Genomic DNA, 13412 nt, shown 5'->3' with positions numbered 1-13412 from the left:
TTGAAAAAATGACCGTAGTAGTATTTATCGCGCATTGCGCAAATCTGCGTTAGGGCATAAAGAGCATCGCTCTTATATAGAAATGTTAGTAGAAGTTGATAGAAAATTTCGTGTTAGTTTAAGGTTAAAAATTAATATAAAATATCATACAAAATGTACCTTTAAGCAGAAAACACAAAAGATACCTTTATAGCTTTTGTGGCCAAACTTGCCATAAAAAGGCATGAAAAAGGCACGACTGTTTAAAGAAATTCCCCTTTCGATCCACGGACCTGACATTGAGATAATTGTGAATATTCTATTTATCAGATAAGTGGATTCAATAAGAATTCCCAACAACAAAAAAGAGCACATGTTATTGGTTTGTGATTAAATCTATTTGTTATCCAAATAAAAAAGTTAGAGAAAAAGATCTATCAATTTTGTTAAACTACCTGTCAAATAACAACTGGTTCACGTGGACAATTTCTTTAACTCTTACCGATTTGCCAAATCTTTCAAAGACTTTCAAAGGAATACTAATTGTGTATATGTTTTAACATGGTTTAATAAAATTTTTAATCTTCAATACCCTGCTGTTTAAATTTAAATTACTTGATGAAAAAATCATCAAATGATGCGTTGAACACAGGACTTTTTGGTCGTTGAATTATAAGTCCTACTAATTTTGTATATCTGTTTCGAATATCAATTCACATTTTTAAGTACTTACCGCTTTAATTCACCCTTATTTTTTCTTGTTGGCATAACTTGAAATCATTGTGTGTGTAGTTTTATGCTTAATAATTGTCCATCCACTCGTAAGGCCACAAATGGCAGCTTTCGATGTCGAGTACAGACCCGGACATATCACCAGTCATGCCCTAAAAGAGTTAATTTTGAAGCCCAAATTGGTTGAAAATTTACATCATGAAATTTCTACGGAGTATTAGCCAAGGATATAAATTTTGAGCCAAAAGTAGGTCACTGTACGGCGGTCAATGATAATCTAAATGTACAGTAACCTGTGACCTGAGACAATATAAAGGGTAGCCCTTAAAAGGTCTAATGGTGCCAGCAAAAGGCCTGTCGTTTAAAAACCGTCCTATCTGTGCTAGAGGCTCAAGCACCCTAGCACACCATTTTCGTCGTCTTAGCCTACTTTGAAGGACCACTCCCTCGGAATTAGTCAGAGTATCGGCAGCTGGTCCGCAGTGCAAGTTCTGATTTTTTTGCGCCATCCCAAATCTTCAAGTTTTCTGCCGATGCCATGTGCTTTCTCAGCGACGAGCACGCTCCGAGGGGAAGTGAGAAGTAACTTGAAATATCGTCTTCTAAAGCTGAAATGTAGTCTATCGTTATTGCGCCTTTGCCCTACACAGAATGCGCATGCGCGAATCGCAACATCCGTTGTTATGGAACAGTCGTACTGTAAAATGTTCAATACTCTATATATATTATTTTATAACACGTCTACTCTATTCTTTAAAAAAAATAAAATATTTTTTTCACAACTGTTTGCGATAGTCATTGAACGACATTTGTTTTCTTATTGTGAAATGTATTGGCAAATTTAATGATTTTATGTATTGATGTTTCTAAAAAATTGCTAATAATATTTAAATACCGTGTACATTGACAAAAACAAAATGGTTCGCTTTTGTTTACATACATAAATGCTATATAATTGCCAAACAAAGAATCTAGACAAAATTACTCACCTAATCAAACACCCTTTTTAGAAAAAATTGAAGTGTTACCAGTTATACTTAAAAAAGTCATTTTGGAAACAATTTCTCCTTTCTTTTAAGATATACTATGCTCAAATTTGATATTAGAAAATATTGATAATTGCCATACAGTCTCTTTGTAGATATAGAATAAACATGTTTTGACTTCACACAAAGTTCTGTTTAAAATCCTACACACAATATGAATATATACCAGTAGTTTTCATTAAAAACTGGCAGTTTTTTTTTAAAGAAAGGCCTAAATTTTACTTACCCCGTAATATGGAACGCAGCTCCCCATACATAGCTTAATTAGCGTTTTTATTCAAATCAGACATAATCGGTAAGAATTTATAGATTTCAATAATATGAATTTCTGTGATCAAAATATTTTACTCAAGGATGTGAACATAGTATATATCTTTAAGTGAAAGTTTAATTATTGTAAAATGATACCGAAGTATAGAAAATATTTTTGATTTCGTTGTTTTTGTATATCAACATCAGAGCAAGGAACTTGGGGACACATCGTTTTGCTGACAATGATGCACTGAGGTATTCGTTAAGATCGGTGGAAAAAACATGCTGATTGGATACGTCACATATTCATAGTGACCAATGGGCAGGTCCCTGGATGGCTTAATTTACGAAATTCGAAAGTTACTATAGTAAATCATGAGGTAAAACAACAGTCATTTATGAATTTAGGTAAAAAAATCTCTTTATATATATTTTAAGCAAATTTCTGAATATTTTTTAGAAATATTCTTCAAGAATAAGGCGCAGAGTAATTACAAAGTTTGACAAACGTTATCATTATTTCAGGTTTTTTCTGTCCTTTTTTTTACTTTTATGCTTGCGAAAGTTGTTAAACATGTTCAACACAATGTCATAATGGATGCATCTTTTATTCTTTAAAGGACATATTTGATGATCCCGACGATCTCCCGACGTTTTGCGCACGTTGTATTGAGCACAACATATATAAAATCAATGGACTTTCTGAGGGATTTATATATATGAATGATGACTTTTTATTCGGTCAGAATGTATCACTTGAAGATTTCTATACAGAGGAAACTGGTACAAAGGTGAGAAAAGAATCTAATTGTTTTATTGAATATGATAAAAAAAATCTTACGTTATGAATTTGACAAACCTGTAAAGTAATATGCCAAAAGCTTCGACAATTTCAGAATCGTTTGCCCGTCATCCCTTTTAAATTATTTCACCGAATTTTCAAACATTTTTCTGACCTGTTAAAGTTACAGGTCGGCCAGATTTATTGGAATTTTTGACGGGCACCTTAAGCAGTTATTTCTCCCTCCTATATAAGATATTCAAAACTTATTGTTTACAGCATGACAGAGTCTTGTGCGAACTTTTGATTTAACTAAATCTCTTCAATATTTTCAACCACTTATTATTTCTTTATATATACATATGCTTTTAAAATATTATAAAGGTTGTCTTCTCGACATGGACGGCATCAACAGTTTGCGGTGGGAAATGTACAGCAAGTCTAATTAGGAATGGTGTATGTGACACTACATGTAATTACGACCATTGCGCATGGGACGGAGGTGACTGTGACGAAGTTCCTGAACGACTGAGACCGAAAGATGACGGCACGTCTCATTGTGATTATACAACTTCCATATTCTTTACGAACGCCTTATACAATAGGGCGTTCGGAACAAGAATTCGGAAAGTCCCTGCACATACGCCACTCTTTATTAAAAAAACTGTGTTTCAAGAGTTCGTGAAAAGGTATTTTGTATACAATTTTTGACTTAGTGAACCATTGAATATGATATGATGTTCAACGGCAGATTATTATTATTTTTTTTTTTATGAAATAAAAAGGCAAAAATTAGAAGAAAAACACATAAAAAGTAGTTTTGCCTTTATGAGGAAAAACAAAAGACAACTTTTTGCTTGTTTTCAATAACGCGTGGAGGAAAAGTCGCACTGTAAATAAGATGACGTCAGGCGTTCGACGACTACGCGTCAATCTAACTTTGAATTATTCTCGTATTGGGATAAAACAATAAAGATGAATCTTTTCAGGTTTCCAAATGAAATAAAAGCTACAACAAAGAATAGAATAAGAAGTCCCCTAGATTTTCAGTTTGAATTTTCATATGTGTATTTTCTTATGGAAGGCCAGAGTTCTGCAAGGTTAGTAAATTTTCAATAAAAATGTAAATTGTAACTGTATGAATCAAAATAGTTTCATGCAAGTCTTACATTATGCCTTATTATGTGTAAAATTATATGTCTTATTATGTGTTATATTATATGTCTTATTATGTGTTATATTATATGTCTTCTTATGTGTTACATTATATGTCTTATTATGTGTTATATTATATGTCTTATTATGTGTTATATTATATGTCTTATTATGTGTTATATTATATGTCTTATTATGTGTTATATTATATGCCTTATTATGTGTTATATTATATGCCTTATTATGTGTTATATTATATGTCTTATTATGTGTTATATTATATGTCTTATTATGTGTTATATTATATGTCTTATTATGTGTTATATTATTTGCCTTATTATGTGTTATATTATATGTCTTATTATGTGTTATATTATATGCCTTATTATGTGTTATATTATATGCCTTATTATGTGTTATATTATATGTCTTATTATGTGTTATTTTATATGCCTTATTATGTGTTATATTATATGTCTTATTATGTGTTATTTTACTTATTATGTGTTATATTATATGTCTTATTATGTGTTATATTATATGTCTTATTATGTTTTATATTATATGCCTTATTATGTGTTATATTATATGCCTTATTATGTGTTATATTATATGTCTTATTATGTGTTATATTATATGCCTTATTATGTGTTATATTATATGTCTTATTATGTGTTATTTTATATGCCTTATTATGTGTTATATTATATGTCTTATTATGTGTTACATTACATGTCTTATTATGTGTTATATTATATGCCTTATTATGTGTTATATTATCTGTCTTATTATGTGTTATATTATATGTCGTATTATGTGTTACATGTATATTATGTCTAATTATCGGTAACATTATGTCTTATTATATATTATGTTTTTGATCATATTCATTCCGTGTATGGCTTAATCGACACATGTTTATAGATTTCTATATTTAGCTTGAAATTGGCTATGATATATCAACTGCTTGGTGCGAAAGGAATTTTACTACATCTTTATGTCATATGGGTTACAACCCTTTTGCACTAAACCCGCGATATGTTGCGCCAAGCCAGGCATACGTCTAATTAATAATTTTGAGAAACATGACGTCAAAGTTGGTGATGACGTGTAAAGATGATGGCGTCCGTATTTTAACATGAAAGATTATAAACAAACAAAAACTTGGACACACATATTGTATAATTACGACATATGTCATATATTGAAACATATATACAGGTATTCTGACATAATTAATACAGATTTGAAACGAAATATTTATTGCACTTCTTCGACATAATTAGCGATAATTGATAAAAGAAACCTTTTTTTATTTCGATCTTGAAAGAGCAACTTTTTTTTATTCTAATGAAGTTACAAAACAGTTATTCAATAAGAATTAATGTTCTTTAAACATTAAAATTCAATAAGCTTGGTGACAGCTTGCCATTTTCTAGAAGTTAATCTCATTGTACACAGTTTTGATTAAACAAATGTTCCATTTTAGGTTTAAGGCATTTTATTCAAGTTCGTTGTATTCATTCATTATGCTTTTTGCGAACGGAGATCAAACACGGAAGGACTTGGACATGCTCCGAAAAACGAAAAAGTAATTACTTTCTTTTACCATATTTACTTATACGTACACCTACTGAATATAAATATTGCTTTGTATACTAGTAATTATTATGCTTCATTAGAAAGAAAACGTATACTTGAACACCTCTAGATATATTGTCTATTTTATTAAAGTATTAAGATCACTATATATGCTCTTGTATCACAAAAAGCATTATATTTTATGTATGTATGCCATTTGTTGATCCTGGGCCGTTGGCCATATGTCAATAAACTTTTTGCCAATGTCATTTGCTTAATGGCAAATGTTGTCATCAACGGTAACAAACATAATAACTACAGCATTTTGCTTTCAATTGCTAGGTTCGCTCAGAAAAGATGTAAACTTCACCCTGAAACTGTAAACAATTTTTTTTCAAAATATGTTTGTGCGGTCGATATATATAACTGTCATTCTGACAAATTTGCTTTTCTTTCAGGAAATTCATTTGCATAAATGACGACATAGACTACAAAAAGACACGTGAGGCACAGACAACTGTTAATTTATTGCACGATTTCTACGAGTCAATGTTTCCAAAACGATCATCATTCGAAATCGTTGAATGAAAAGAAGAGAGGAAAATCAGTTGCTTATGGATTTGTTAACATACATTATGGTTAATGGTTAAACTTATAAAATGTCAATGGCAAATTTATTCTATTGTCAAATATTGTTGTTGTTGTAAAGATTTTAAGAACATGTGTTTTGTCAAGAAAACAAATGAGCCGCAACATGACGAAATCAACGTAATAGGTTTGCGACCAGCATGGATCTGTTCGCTTACAGACCCTATAAAAAGTAGAGAAACTGATAGCGAACAGCATGGGTCCTGATCAGACTGCGCGGATGTGCAGGCTGGTCTGGATCCATGCTGGTCGCAAACGCACTATGTTGGTTTTGTCGTGACACGGCTAAAATGATTTTCAAAATTAGAGAAGATCAAGGTTAAACGATACCGACAGACATATTGTATCCATGTGGTGTTCAACGAGAGAAAATGTAAAAGGACTCAGTCAAGCTATATTTAAGTTATTTTTTTTGGCAATGTTTTTCTTTTCTTTTCCTTTTTTCAGGTCTTGACGAGTGCAGTAAATTACCATTTACTTCAGTTGTAAAAGGGATTTCACTGAGGTTATACATAAAGGGACTGGAGATATTGTTTTCGATATTTGTGTAACATTAATTTTGATGTAGATCTGGACCAATATTTTTTTAGCGAAATTTCAGATAATTCTCTTAACACTAAAGCATTGCAATGCTTTTCACTCAAACTAACTAAATATTGTGGAAAAATCTATTTTCAGATTAATGTCTTTTGCCGTTTTGTCCGTTTTTAAGTACATCTAAAGATCTGTGTAAAAATGATTTTTTTGTGTTAGACTTTTGGATCTCAGTGGAGTTTCTTTAAGAATCACGTGTTGTATATTTTTTGGATTTAATAGGTATCTTATGATTCGCAATTACTTATTTGTACTTATTGCTTTGCCAGCTGTTGCCAGTCGTATTGAAATTGTTTTAATCGAACGGGTTGACAGAACTACAATGAAATTCTTAATATTCCAATCAATCAATGAGTGTGAATTGCATGCAACAGACCGCGGTATAATTAGAGGTTCATTACTTATGTGTGCCCATCGTATAAAATATGTTATGTCATATTATACAATTTTGAAGAGTGAGCCATTGATATTATACCACAATATTATATTACATTATATATAATACAAATTTGTACATGTCTAATTATAATGTTGTACTTTTTGTGATTTTGCCTATTCATATTATTTAAGAAATAATATATCCCAAACTGTGATTTTATTGCTCAATAACATCACTGTTTGGAGTTCGGATGCGGGGAATTATATCACGAGGGCGTAGCCCGAGTGATATAATGATGCGCATCTGAACGACAAACAGTGATGTTATCATGCAATAAAATCACCGATTTGGATATATCATTTCGATTCTAACACGACATCAACAAATAAATGCTGCCGTACATTATAATTAGCTTAATTGCGCCTGATTTGTTTCCGTACTTATTGTCAGCGCGTCACATTTTTATTGGTAACGTCACGTGTATAATGATTACGTCACATGTCTAAATATAGAACGTCAAACAGTGATTTTATAGCATAATTACACACACTTTCGGTTCTTCTATGTTCAATAGGGAAAATGCGGGTCGTGTTAGAATAAACAATTACTGACTAGTGAGCCATTTAATATGATGTGATATTCACTGGCAGAAAGTCATATGATTTTATAAAAAATTAATGTTACTGTTTGGACAAATGAGATTGCAGCTATATTAAGATCATGTAATAAATTTTGATAATTTATTGAAATGTTTCACAATTTATTTTATTTCATGAATTTATACATACATAGCGTATCGTGATTCATAAGAATTTTCATACAAAAAACACTTATCATGTTTCAAGTTCAAAGGTGTTTAGTTTAATGGCAGGTTAATGTTTTGTTGCTACTGGTTCCGATGGTTTGCTCCTATGACCTGAAGTTTAGGGAAACAGGAAGAACTTATCAAGGTGTATCTACGTAAAACGTTAAAGATCTAAGTCAATGCAATTTGTCTCATGACCGGAATTATTTTATTACAGGTCTCAGTGGCATTGACCTTTGACCTATCAAGCTAAAAGTGGATGTGACAGGTGAACTTGTTTATGGTGCATCCACATAATTAAGTTGCTTTTTATGTATTGACTATTACTTCGAAGATATTTTACGCGTGCCCACAACCTCGCTTGTACTTTTTTTGTAATTCATATAAAGAATAACTTTATCACTCTGATTTAAAGAATTCGAAAAACCGTGTTCGGGCTCTCTTATTATACTGACATATTTTACAAGAATTGTACTTAAGCTCTCATTTAGTAAAAAACCAAATTCAATAAAATACATTTATTCTCGGTTTTCATATATATAGAATATATTTGTGTAAGACATTATAGAGATCAAAGAAACCGCGTAGCGCCATAAAATGTAATCAATATTTTGTGAACAACTGTTACATAATTAAATTATAAATTTAAATGATGACATAACTTGTAACAGTACTCATCATAATAACCCACGTGTGTCATGTGTCCGATTATTCAGTGACAATGGTTTTAAGAATTACTTTTGGTTCTGCTGTGTAACAATGCAATTAACACATCGACCAGAAATAATTTGACCGTAAATACGTATAGCAGCAACACTTTCATTCAACAACACAACACACATAAATGATTTAACTCACTAAACTCAGGAAAATCAATCAATAAATTGAATATCAAACTATAACGATGATCGCCAATGCTCACGTCAGTAGCTGATAATAAAGACGTTTACTTTATTGTTTTAATTAATACAAATAATAATTTTGAAATAAGTTCGGCGATAATGTATATAAAAATGGCCTTCTTAGAATCTTCCGAAAATTCACGTACAAATTAAGCATGCACGTTAGAGTGATCTTAAGTTTTTGTAAAGTTTGAAAATATATTTCTTTAGATAAATCGTTAACCGCCTCCGTGGTCGAGGTGTTGGAGTCGATGACTTCTTATCCAGTTACCTCTCTGGCGTGGGTTCGATCAAAGGTAGTTAAGCACGGAGGAAGGTGGTCTAGCACTGGTGTAACTCTCCAGGAACGATGGTTAGGAAACTACCCGCCTATATAACTGAAATACTGTTGGGAAAAGGCGTAAAATGAAACACACACACAAACAAACAAACAAACAGATAAATCGTTTAGTTTAAAGAAAATTCAGAGCGCCGAGTTGAGCGCAGTGGGATCGCAAACATCGTCACAGCATCGCCACAGCATCGCAGTGACATCGCATAGCATGCTCAAAACAAACGCCGTCGGTCGGCGTTCTGAATAGAGCGCTGTGGGATCGCAGTAAGACGCTGTAGCACCCAGTAACATCTCCTACAATGCAACAGGAGCGCCGTGAAAGCGCATAAGGATTACCGAATAGACGCCATAATTATCCACGGGGCTTGTACGAAGATTATGCGGCGTCTCTATCTCGCTTATACTACGTGTGTACGGCGCTTTAACGGAGCTTTATTTTTCTAAAACAATCCTACTGCGACTTTAGAGGCACTCTCACGGCGATCATTGAGCACTCAAGGCGATTCTTCTGCATTCATCTAGCATTGCTGAATACGGTACAGTAGAATCCCTACTTAAGACCACCCTGGAATTAAGACCAACCCTCTATTTAGAACAATTGTTAAAATATCTGACTTTTATGTTAATTGTAACATAATCCACAATTAAGACTACTCCACAGTAAACAGTCACAAACATCTTGGCATCCACCTTTCAGACGATTGCTCGTGGCATTGTCACATTAACTATATTACCGAACGAGCCTGGAAGAGGATACACATCATGAGGAAATTGAAGTTTCAGCTTGACCGTAGATCTCTTGAAGTGATATATTTAACTTTCATCCGACCGCTTTTGGAATACGCCGATGTTGTCTATCTAAACTGCACACAATATGAGAAACTTGAGCTTGACAAAATTCAAAATGAAGCGTCTCGTATTGTGTGCGGTGCTACAAAACTTGTATCATTAGACAAACTCCATAGTGAAGTTCCTTGGGAATCCTTAGAATCTCGAAGAACTAATCATATGCTTATCTTACTTTATAAAATGAAAAATGGCTTAACACCAGATTACTTGTGTTCTTTACTTCCACCTACTGTAGGCGAAAATTCAAGATACGATCTACGCAATGCTACAAATATTCAGACTATTCGAACACGAACTACTCTTTATCAAAATGCTTTTCTTCCAACTACTCTGAATAAATGGAACGCCCTTCCAACTGAAGTGCAAAATTTACGTTCACTGTTTGCTTTCAAATCCCATTTAAGAAGAAGCAGCTCTAGTTGTCCGATTTATTTCTATGAAGGCGATAGAAAATGGCAGATCTTTCATGCTCGACTTCGTACTGAATGTAGTTCACTAAATCAGCATTTATTTAAGAAAAATATTTCTCCATCTCCACTTTGTCAGTGTGGCATAGTGGAAAGTAATTACCACTTTTTCTTTGAATGTCACCGCTATGCTGACAGCAGGGCCTCTTTTCTTAACACTATATCTACTATTTGTTCAGCAACTCTCCAAAAGTTATTAAATGGAGACCCAAACATTAGTGATGATGCAAACAGAAGACTGTTTGAAGCCGTTCATACATACATCCGAGAAAGCAGGAGATTCTCTTAAGCATATTCACATCAGCTCAAATCAATAAATACTTCCCATCTAAATCGCCGAACTATCCGAATGATCCACATTTAATTTATTTCTTCTTATTTCTATTTTGCTGAAAGTTTCTTACTTTCATTTCTTTCTATCTTAATTTACGTTATTTCTCTTTAATTTTATATAACAAATGATGCAGTCTTGTATTCTCATTCATTTTTTTGTATTAATTTTTGCTTTACATTATAACTAAATGTTAGAAACAATTTTGACTTTAACTTCTTAAAAACAATGTAAAATCAGATCTATTTCAAGCAAGTCACATATACTGTCATACCGTATTTTATGCATTGTAAATCTATAAGGAGAAGGCCTTTATAAGCTCAGCTTTCGGACCCAATCCTTTTTCAGCATATTATGTTTGTATTGTGTACATTATTGTCTGTATATATATTGTGAATTTGTTCGAAATAAACTATGTTTAAACTAATGTGACAGGGCCTTTATCCACGGCGCTTATACAGAGATGATGCGGCGTCTCTACCGCGCTTTTACTGTGTGTGCATGGCGTTTTTACGGATCTTTTCGATTTCAGCGCAGTCTGAGCGCCGCAAGAGCGCCATAAAAGCGCAAAACTCAAGGAACGCTGTATAATCGCATTCCGAACGCAGATAATTGCCAATTAAAACGCCGTGAAAGCTCCGTAGCATCACTATGATCGCCGTGAGGACGCCGTGAAGTCTCCGTGACATCAAAAATATCACTTTTTTATTGTGATCTCGTGACGCTTTGTTTAATTTTGTAACGCCGGGCAAGCGCAATGAAAGCGCAGTCTATTGTGACATGGCCTAAAATAAATAAAGCGGAGATTCGTTTATCAACCGCTGCACTAGAGCGTAATAAAGCCATTCATCACATACCCGTGCCGATTTTGTGACTCCATAAATATGGTATTGCACGGCCGTGCATATATTTTGACGAGACGTCATTTACGTTACACAAACATTGTGTAAAGACGCGCTAAATATTAGCGTTACACTATAGGCACCGTGGGTAAGCAACTTTGGTCACGTGACCACAAAAGTCAACGTACACGGCCAAATAGCTCGGCTGAGGTAAGTTTTTTAGTGATTATTTTTCTATCGAGCCAATTCAAATTATGCTACATAGCCTACCGACCGCGGCAGTTCCGATGTTTTCTAAAAATGAACTTTGTGTTGTCCAACGTTTTGTATTTTATTAGATCATTCAAACAATGTTTACAATTTGTCGATGACAACGTACACACTATTATGAAAAAGTGTTGATAATAACTTAAAACGATACGCATGTCAGTTTTAAGTAAAAATTTAGGTCTTAAAATATATAAGACAATGTTTTAATGAAAAAAGAACTGATTTCCTGCTGTCATTTTTTGTATTTATTTAAAAATTGACCAACTTACAGAAATGTCAACAAGCACACAGATTGAACTCGTATCATTGCAATTTAAAAGTATCTACATTGGAGTCGTATGAACAATCATTCTGTCCTTTTATTTAATAGCTTAATTAATTATTCTACATTCCATAGATGGCATTAGGTAGGAATGTCGAAATAGCAAACATTATTCGGTACATCTACATGTTTTTTAGGTTTTACCTGGCACAAACACAGTATAGGTCATATGGCGAATTTCCAGATTTACTAGCGGAGGAAGACCTCGGGCACCTGAGTAGAACAACTGACGTTCCGTAAGCTAGCTCCGAAGACGATTGTACAAATCGAACCTACAGCGGCGGTCATAGGCAAGTGGTTTTAAGTCAACGACCTTGACCCCTGATGTACGGACATACCTAACAGGCACCGGAAATCTGAACATAAATTAGAGCCACAGACAACTGGTAGACATTTATGCAAATAAATACACATTCTATATGGAAACAATACTTGACTAGAGTATAAACGAATCTTTAAGATTTATTTTTGGCGAACCCTCGCTGTTGTAACAAAAATAAATAAAATTCATATTATCAATGAAACATAAAAAATAAGAACTTTGTTAGTAAACAAAACATGGAAACTAATAAATCGATAACTATGGCATAAAAATTATGTTAACAATGAAATTATGTGAATTAACATAGTAGTTAAAATATAGGCCAATCAAGGTAAAAAAAACCGTCTAGCTTATGCGAACTCCAGTTGCGTAAATTAAATCGTTTAGCACCTGTCTGTCACTCTAGAAGAATTATATATCTACTTTAAAGGACCTTAACTCATGAACATCCGGTGTAATATCGGATGTAGACGTCATTTCCTGTTTTATATATAAATGTGATAAAGAAGTCTCTGAGATCTTTGCTTTTAATTTTGGAAATAATTTTTTGATAGTCAATTTTTTCTCACTGTCGGCACAATTGTCATTTAATGACGCATATCCACAGTGAATTGGTTTCCGGTGTAGTACTAGACTGGTTGAATTGTATTCTAAATTATTTTTCACAAGATTACGAAACCCGACTATTGACACGTCACAGGGGAGTTCCGCTGATTTTAAAGGATGTACTTTTGTCATAAGTTTTGATTCAGTGTCTTGAATATTATACATTATACATTGTTTTGGAGCATATCGTTTAACAGTATGCTGTCTTCTGGTAA

The 13412-nt window shown here is 33.1% G+C and overlaps 2 long non-coding RNA genes across 2 annotated transcripts; both read left to right on the top strand.

The window, feature by feature from the left end:
- The first annotated feature begins 2254 nt into the window (after window positions 1–2254).
- Window positions 2255–3475, top strand: LOC132748028 (uncharacterized). The gene is made up of 3 exons (XR_009628193.1): window positions 2255–2389; window positions 2630–2800; window positions 3175–3475. It is a non-coding gene; the product is annotated as an uncharacterized LOC132748028 (long non-coding RNA).
- Window positions 3476–3760: 285 nt separating this feature from the next.
- LOC132748026 (uncharacterized) lies at window positions 3761–7858 on the top strand. The gene is made up of 3 exons (XR_009628192.1): window positions 3761–3890; window positions 5435–5536; window positions 5985–7858. It is a non-coding gene; the product is annotated as an uncharacterized LOC132748026 (long non-coding RNA).
- Window positions 7859–13412: the final 5554 nt, after the last annotated feature.

This window comes from Ruditapes philippinarum, unplaced genomic scaffold (assembly GCF_026571515.1).
Source record: "Ruditapes philippinarum isolate M1 unplaced genomic scaffold, ASM2657151v2 ctg20476_1_1_1_1, whole genome shotgun sequence".
Taxonomy (NCBI): domain Eukaryota; kingdom Metazoa; phylum Mollusca; class Bivalvia; order Venerida; family Veneridae; genus Ruditapes; species Ruditapes philippinarum.
This window is presented reverse-complemented; position numbering and strand designations above follow the sequence as displayed.